Here is a 9,100-nt window from a genome sequence, read left to right on the forward strand (position 1 = left end):
ACGTGGACGAGAGACGGGAAGTAAACACTGGTATAAAAGGGGAAGAGAGCTAGGGGAGAAAGGGGGAGAAAAACAGAAAGAAACTACAAAAAGAAGAATGGGAAGAATGTGATGCTCCTCGGACTAAGTCCGAGGAGTCAAACCCTTCAGGCTACATCGATGTAAGGCTTAGCTATTCAGGCCAAACCTACCTTTGTATGAGCTCCCATAAAATCAGGACCAGGCCGCTGCCCGACGACTAAGGGCAAGCCTTTCAAGCCCACTCTCTACAAATTATATTGTTTGGGCCTATTACACACGAACTCAATATCATTCTTGGGTCGTCAAAAATCGTGTCCCTACAATTGGCACCGTCTGTGGGAAGGCTTGCGCGTTGGCGCAGGTGGCGGTGGAGTCAAGTCTCTATCAAGCAAAGGTCCGCGAAGTTTTCTCCATTTCCAACGACATGCAGTTGTTGCTCCGACATAAACTTCCACTAGGGGCTACGCCTTGCAGTGCCAATGGCACGGGCAGCTCTAGGGGCTTCCAACCTCAAGCTAACTCTCCCCGCCTTGGTCGAGGGGCTAACCTTCGAAAAATAAATAAATAAATACAAAGAAAAACTACTTAAAAAAAAAAATACAAGTTTTGGACAGAACCAAGGCCTTGTATGGTCCTCGGACTCAAGCCTATGGGGAAACCAACTACTTAAAAAAAAAAAATACAAGTTTTGGATAGAACCAAGGCCTTGTATGGTCCTCGGACTCAAGCCTATGGGGAGACCAACTACTTAAAAAAAAAAAATACAAGTTTTGGACAGAACCAAGGCTTTGTATGGTCCTCGGACTCAAGCCTATGGGAAAACCAACTACTTAAAAGAAAAAATACAAGTTTTGGATAGAACCAAGGCCTTGTATGGTCCTCGGACTCAAGCCTATGGGGAAACCAACTACTTAAAAAAAAATACAAGTTTTGGACAGAACCAAGGCCTTGTATGGTCCTCGAACTCAAGCCTATGGGGAAACCAACTACTTAAAAGAAAAAATACAAGTTTTGGGCAGAACCAAGGCCTTGTATGGTCCTCAGACTTAAGCCTATGGGGAAACCAACTACTTAAAAGAAAAAATACAAGTTTTGGACAGAACCAAGGCCTTGTATAGTCCTCGGACTCAAGTTTATGGGGAAACCAACTACTTAAAAGAAAAAATATAAGTTTTGGACAGAACTAAGGCCTTGTATGGTCCTCGGACTCAAGCCTATGGGGAAACCAACTACTTAAAAAAAAAATACAAGTTTTGGACAGAACCAAGGCCTTGTATGGTCCTCGGACTCAAGCCTATGGGGAAACCAACTACTTAAAAGAAAAAATACAAGTTTTGGACAGAACCAAGGCCTTGTATGGTCCTCGGACTCAAGCCTATGGGGAAACTAACTACTTAAAAGAAAAAATACAAGTTTTGGACAGAACCAAGGCCTTATATGGTCCTCGGACTCAAGCTTATGGGGAAACCAACTACTTAAAAAAAAAATTAAATAAATACAAGTTTTGGACAGAACCAAGGCCTTGTATGGTCCTCGGACTCAAGCCTATAGGGAAACCAACTACTTAAAAGAAAAAATACAAGTTTTGGACAGAACCAAGGCCTTGTATGGTCCTCGGACTCAAGTCTATGGGGAAACCAACTACTTAAAAGAAAATATACAAGTTTTGGATAAGACCAAGGCCTTGTATGGTCCTCGGACTCAAGCCTATGGTGAAACCAACTACTTAAAAGAAAAAATACAAGTTTTGGACACAACCTGGACGTTATATGGCACTTAGAATCTACCCCGGAGAGGAGTTACCCATTGATAGTAGGGTTAACCCATAGACTGAATGGGATCCCCAATTTACCCTCGGATCCTCAATACCAAGGGAACTGATGCGACTATCATAGGGTCAGGTATTATCAAAAACACGGCCAATGTCCCTCACTGCTCGGCAACCCTCTCGGACGGTTTATTTAGGGTTTATCATTCTCGGCCGGTCGCCTTGCACACGTTGCGGAGCACTCAGCTGTTATCTCGGTTAGTTTCATGAGTTTAATCTACTGTGAGTTAGCATTATTATACTTGATATTGTCGATAAGTTCGAATTAATAGGATTCTGTTTCAAGGTTTTCTGCTCTAAGTATCATTAAAGGAAAATATAAATGTAATATCCCATTCACAAAGTAGTTGTTGCAGAAAAAGAAAAATATTTAAAAGGAAACAAATCCATTTCTTATTAAGACAAAGAAACAGTACAGCGTACAATGAAAGAGCTTAAATAAGCTCATACTGAAACTAACTACATAAGCGAAAAGAAAAGATACAAGGGAGTGAAGAAAAAGCCGAAGAAGAAGTGCAGAGAAGAGACGTGCTGCCGTTCCAAAATTTTGTCTAAGGAAACCATTCCTCAATACTTTTACATGCCTATAACTCAGGCAGCAAAAGAGCCCAACTTGGGGCTAGCACCGTTGAAGAAAAGGTGCAGGGAGCACAACTTGAGGCCAGCACCGTTGAAGAAAAGGTGCAGGGAGCCGGAAGTTGATGAGCCTCCACGTAACCACGCTTGCGATAGAGTAGACGGCACTGATGGCGGAAAACTTTACTCCTGACGCACCAAGAATCTGGTGCGACTAGTACCTGCTTCGGATTTTGACTGAAAGAGGGAGAAATACCATTTCCCCCTTGTCAAGATGGAAGATTATCTTGAATCTGTGCCTCCCCTGTCCAGACCACGTCACCTTGAGACTCGGAAGGACCCGGCGCCTCTGTGGCGAATGTAGTTCCTTTACCCCTGCCCGTGTCTCAAACATATTGCACAAAGGGTGGATAACATTGAATATGAAAACTGTGATTATAGCTGAAGGATTATGATTTTGAAGAGAGCCGAAGGGTTTGTATGTAAGGAGAATAACCTCCTACCCTACTTATATAAAAGGTAAGGTGGTGGCATTCAATTCGTGCAGCTTTCCAAGGAATGCTACGGACAAGGCAGACTTGGCTCAATTTCCAACATCATCCGTAGCCGTAGGATCTGAAGATCCTCGTGAAGGCGTGCCTCGAATACTGAAACGTCAAAGGACTCCGCGTGAGTGAATAAAGGAATGCCTCTTAATTTGGCACGTCTCACATGTAAATGGAAAAACACAAATATTAGTAGAGTACAGAATTTGAGTGAGCCATGATGTGGGCCCAATATCACCAAAACCCTCCTCCCCAACTAAAAAATCGGGCAGCAGGATTTTGAGGGGCTATTGTGGGGCCCGAAATCTGAGGTCCCAGCCCACTTTGTGTTAAGGGCCCAAAGCCCAAGCCGAGGAGCCCTACTGCCGAGGACGCGCAATGAATGCTCCTTGAAGGCCCAAGGATGTGGCCGAGGACGATCTCACGCTCAACACCTCACAAAACGCTTGAAGAAAAGGACAAACTCAGTACAAGAGCAGTACAAGGAAGAAAGCTGCCAACACCGTAATGTGGAGCCTTGCGTCTGACAAGCCCATACTGCAGACCTTGCTATTTAACTTTTTCCAACCACCCTCAACCACTCTGATGTATGGATTGATAGGACGAGTCATTACCCCCAAAAAAGAAAAACTGACACGTGGACGAGAGACGGGAAGTAAACACTGGTATAAAAGGGGAAGAGAGCTAGGGGAGAAAGGGGGAGAAAAACAGAAAGAAACTACAAAAAGAAGAATGGGAAGAATGTGATGCTCCTCGGACTTAGTCCGAGAAGTCAAACCCTTCAGGCTACATCGATGTAAGGCTTAGCTATTCAGGCCAAACCTACCTTTGTATGAGCTCCCATAAAATCAGGACCAGACCGCTGCCCGGCGACTAAGGGCAAGCCTTTCAAGCCCACTCTCTACAAATTATATTGTTTGGGCCTATTACACACGAACTCAATATCATTCTTGGGACTCCGCGTGAGTGAATAAAGGAATGCCTCTTAATTTGGCACGTCTCACATGTAAATGGAAAAACACAAATATTAGTAGAGTACAGAATTTGAGTGAGCCATGATGTGGGCCCAACATCACCAAAACCCTCCTCCCCAACTAAAAAATCGGGCAGCAGGATTTTGAGGGGCTATTGTGGGGCCCGAAATCTGAGGTCCCAGCCCACTTTGTGTTAAGGGCCCAAAGCCCAAGCCGAGGAGCCCTACTGCCAAGGACGCGCAATGAATGCTCCTTGAAGGCCCAAGGATGTGGCCGAGGACGATCTCACGCTCAACACCTCACAAAACGCCTGAAGAAAAGGACAAACTCAGTACAAGAGCAGTACAAGGAAGAAAGCTGCCAACACCGTAATATGGAGCCTTGCGTCTGACAAGCCCATACTACAGACCTTGCTATTTAACTTTTTCCAACCACCCCCAACCACTCTGATGTATGGATTGATAGGACGAGTCATTACCCCCAAAAAAGAAAAACTGACACGTGGACGAGAGACGGGAAGTAAACACTGGTATAAAAGGGGAAAAGAGCTAGGGGAGAAAGGGGGAGAAAAACAGAAAGAAACTACAAAAAGAAGAATGGGAAGAATGTGATGCTCCTCGGACTTAGTCCGAGAAGTCAAACCCTTCAGGCTACATCGATGTAAGGCTTAGCTATTCAGGTCAAACCTACCTTTGTATGAGCTCCCATAAAATCAGGACCAGACCGCTGCCCGGCGACTAAGGGCAAGCCTTTCAAGCCCACTCTCTACAAATTATATTGTTTGGGCCTATTACACACGAACTCAATATCATTCTTGGGTCGTCAAAAATCGTGTCCCTACATGTATAATATTTAACTGTAGATTTGAGAATATACATACAACATGTTGCATATTATTGTTTAAGGATACTTAAGTGATCATAAAAAGTCTAGAAGACCAGACTCTGTCTTGGCAGAATGAGTACCTAATACCTTCCCATTTTGTAACTTAACCCCCAAACATTAGAATCTTAGGTTGGTAGAACTTGTGCTTTATTTTGTTTTGTTAGATTGTATCTAGGACTAAAGTTTTGTAATTATTACACAAATTGTATTTAGGACCAAAGCCTTGTAATGATATTATATCAAATTGTATTTGTATATTCAATTAATGAAACTTAAGGAATTTCAGATATGCAAATTGTACATCATAGTTTTTTTTTTTTTTTATTTTTTTTATAGTATTTTCTTATTTTATTAATAAAAAAATAAGTGGCGACTCCACATAACCCAAAAAAAGAGGTGCCGATGTCTTTATCTTTTTTTGATAGCACTAAAAGCCTGGTCTCTCACACATGGTTTTTCTTCATTTTTTTTTTTTTTTGGATAGAAAAGACTTGAAGAGAGGTTTAAGAACCATTTTATTTTAGGAAAAGGGTTTCCATGGTTTATTGAAAACCATGAGTTTTAATCCAATTTTCAAAGAGAGTTAAATTTTTTGTTTTTTGTAAAAAGGTAACTAAAAAGTTTCCAAGAAAACAAAGTTTGGTTTTGAAAATCATTTTTGAAAAGGACTAGAGAAAAGGGAGCAACAATTAATTTTGGAAAATAGTTTTGAAACCCTAATTAAAACATGAGAAAGAATTAATTTAGAGAAAATGGTTTCCATTGGTTTTCTTTTATAAATGGGAACTTTGGGTTTAAAAAAAATCCATGATTTTTATTCATCTTTGAAGACACATAGTGTAAGAAGGTTGTTTTAAGAAAAATCTTTTATAAGGGAATTTTTCTTAAGCAAGTCTTAAACTTTATCACATCTAAGCTCATGGGTTCTTTTCCATATTGAAAAATGGGAGTCTTGGAGACTTGTATCATTTTCTAGGAAACATACCCATATTACTTAGGAACAAAGTTTTGAACCAACCTAAGAAAGACTCAAAAAGGGGTTTCCATATATTTTTGAAAGATGATAGCAAAACCTTTTTTTTAAATTAAAATCATTTTTGAAAGAAAGAGAAAGAAGAAGGGTGGTTTTGAGAGGAAGACTTGAAAAATGCCCCTTTGGAAGGCTTTTAGGGGTTTAGGAAGAAACTTCTTTTGAAAATATTTTTTGAAAAAAATGGGTGGTCATTGGAACCATTTTTATCTTTTAGAAAAGACATTTGTTTAGAAGTTTATTTATACAAGCTCTTTGCTCTATGGTAATCTAGAGTTTATGGTGCTAGCTAAAGAGTTAGCACCCTTAAACCCCATTAGTCATGAGAAAGGGAGAGTGGAAAATAAAAGTGCATAAATAAAGGGCATGGAATTTAAAAACTTGAATGTAAAGGAATTTAAAGACAAGATAACAAATAAAGTGCTTGAAATCAAAGGAATTTAAAGACAAGACAATAATGTAAAATTTATTGGAAATTATTTTGGAAAATTTTCCTAAATAAGCTCTAATCTTGCCACATCCAAGCTTATGAGTCCTTTTCCATAATGAGAAATGGGAGTCATAGAGACCTCTACCACTCTCTAGGACACATACCCATATTATGCCTAGGTTTAGAACACATTTGAGAAAAACCCATCTATGATAAGGCTTCATTTTCCCACAAAGGTTGGTTGCTCACATGGATAATGCCATTGCATACCATCTAGTTAGGAATATGAAGATTTATCATAGATGTTAGGGTTGTTTTCTCAAGTGAGAAGACAACCAAAGAAAAAGGGGTAGAAAACATTTTTTAGGTGTAAAGAGAGAGAGAGAAGAGAATAATCGATGAATAGAGAACAATATGTAAAGAATAAGAAAATAAATGGACACTAAAGTAAGGAATTTCATATATGTAATGGAGTGTTTATAAGAGAAAAGGAAAAGAAATGGGTATAACCATAGGAAGAACTAACCCATTTCATTACAAAACTTACCCACTTACCTAATGCTTTTTGGAGAGGGAAGGTGGAGAAGGGAGGGGCTGGATTTTTAGAGAGGTTTCCTAAGGGAAAAAAAAAAGCTAAGGCTTAGAGAGAAATAGACTAAAGAAGAGAGAGTGAGAGAGAGAGAGGATAATTTTTCCTATTTTTCTTGATTTGTTCATGACTTTTTCAAGAAAGAGGGAGGGGGGGGGGGTATTTATGGGTGAGGAGAAATTGGAATGGGGTGTTGCTGCAACACCTCACCAAAATTTTGTGTCTTGCTCCCTACATTTTCCTTTTTTTGTCTTTTTCTTAGTTTTGGTCCGATCTTTGTGCTGTTATTTGGAAGTCTTCTTGAGCACGGATTTCTTTGTGCACTATTCTTGAAAAATTCATTTCTCCTAATCCGTGGCAGATATTGTCAAACCCTTTTTATGGAAGGTAGGTAAGACATCATACTTCTATCTTGTTAAGGTAGATTGCTCCAATTGTGGGTGAATTGGTATAGTTTTTTGAGCAAAAATGTTCCAAAAACAACTCTTTGTCTTAAAATAATAATACATTTAATCAGGATTTTGGTTTTCTTTTTTTGATATCTCATCCGTTTTAACTTTTATTTTGGCCCGTGAGCTATCGTTTTGAAGGGAATTTCATGATATACAAGATGGTCCAAAATTTACCTAATTTTGCACATTTAGAGCATCAACATCAATGAATGCAAAATAGTATAAGAATTCTTTTTTGCACATTTAACCCCAAAAATCACTGACTTTAGTTTAGTCAAACTTGTGTAAAATAGCATTAGAGCTACAACAACCGTACAAATATACAATATTACTATTGATGTGTAAATTGATAAAGAAATAATAAAAAATGAGAGAGAGAGAGAGAGAGAGAGAGAGAGAGAGAGAGAGAGAGAGTATGATTTGGGAGAATAATAAAGATTTGATAAAGAATTAATAATTTAATAAAATGTAGAATAAATTAGATAATTATTTTTTAGAAGAAATAAAATAGATAATCTCATGTAGGATATTTTGAAAAGTGGTTTTATAAAATAGAAAAGTAGTTGCTAATGCTAAAATAGACAAAAGTTTTTGCATGAGCTAATGCGAATGTTCTTACTATCCCAAATTGCCTCCACAATATGAGTTTGAATACTATTTTTCAAATTTTGCACATTTTAAACTTAATTTGTTTAAAGATAATTACAAATTGTAAACCATTTTTCCAAGGCATTTAATGATCAAATTGTTCCCCAAGAAATTGCAGGCCTTTAGTCTCTCTAACTCTTAGGCCTATAAAGATGATAAATGAAATATGTTTATTAAACAATTCCCTCTCTGAGGTTTCCTCACAAATTCAGACACAATTTTGTTAAGAGAATGAAGTTATAAGACAACTTATGTCATCATTTATTTTAGCATGCTTTATTTATTGAGCAAGACTTAGGTACAGACTTATGTGCTGTTTCTTAGGTTCTCATTTTAAAATTTTGCCATGTAATAAAAACAATTAGACATTAAGGGTTCGTTTGGTTGAAGGAGTGGAAAAGTGAGAGGATAGAAAATGATGGAGGGAGGAAAAGTGAGAGGATAGAAAAGATTTTAATTTCCCTCATTTTTGTTTGGTTGGGAGTGAAAAAATGGAAGGATGGAAAAAATGTGTTTGTATAAATTTACGCATGTACCCTTATTAAAAAATGATGCCCTATTAAAACAAAAAAAGAGACAAAAAAAATCACCAAATTTATTAGGAAATAAAAATCATATCTAGAAAAAAAAATCACATCTAAAAAAAGCAAAAACAAAAAATCACAAAAAAAAGAAAAAAAAAAAAAAGAAAGAAGGGAAAAGGCAAGTACTGACCAGATCAGACCAGACAAAAAAAAGAAAAAGAAAAAAAGAGCAATGGATTGGAGTCATTGGACAAGCCCATGTGAAAGCATTTTTGTCATTTACTTATTAAGTTCTTCTCACTCAGTTTTCTCTCAATTTTGGAGAAAAAACATTTAAGGTACGTTTGATATGCTGTAATAGCTCTTGTAATGGAATAGTTTTTTTTTTTTTTGAGAATTTGTAATGGAATAGTTATTCATGTGTAATATCAATTCGGTCATTTGGTTACATCTTTATTACATGAATTAGTTATTACATTGGAATAACTATTTTTTAAATTGAAGAATAGTTATTCCTCTTTAAAATTGATGTAATAGCTATTCCTTAGTGCATATAATAGGTTTTAAAATTAATATATTTCCATAAATATAAAGTTTC

The sequence above is a fragment of the Quercus robur genome, chromosome 10 (genome assembly GCF_932294415.1).
Source record: "Quercus robur chromosome 10, dhQueRobu3.1, whole genome shotgun sequence".
Taxonomy (NCBI): domain Eukaryota; kingdom Viridiplantae; phylum Streptophyta; class Magnoliopsida; order Fagales; family Fagaceae; genus Quercus; species Quercus robur.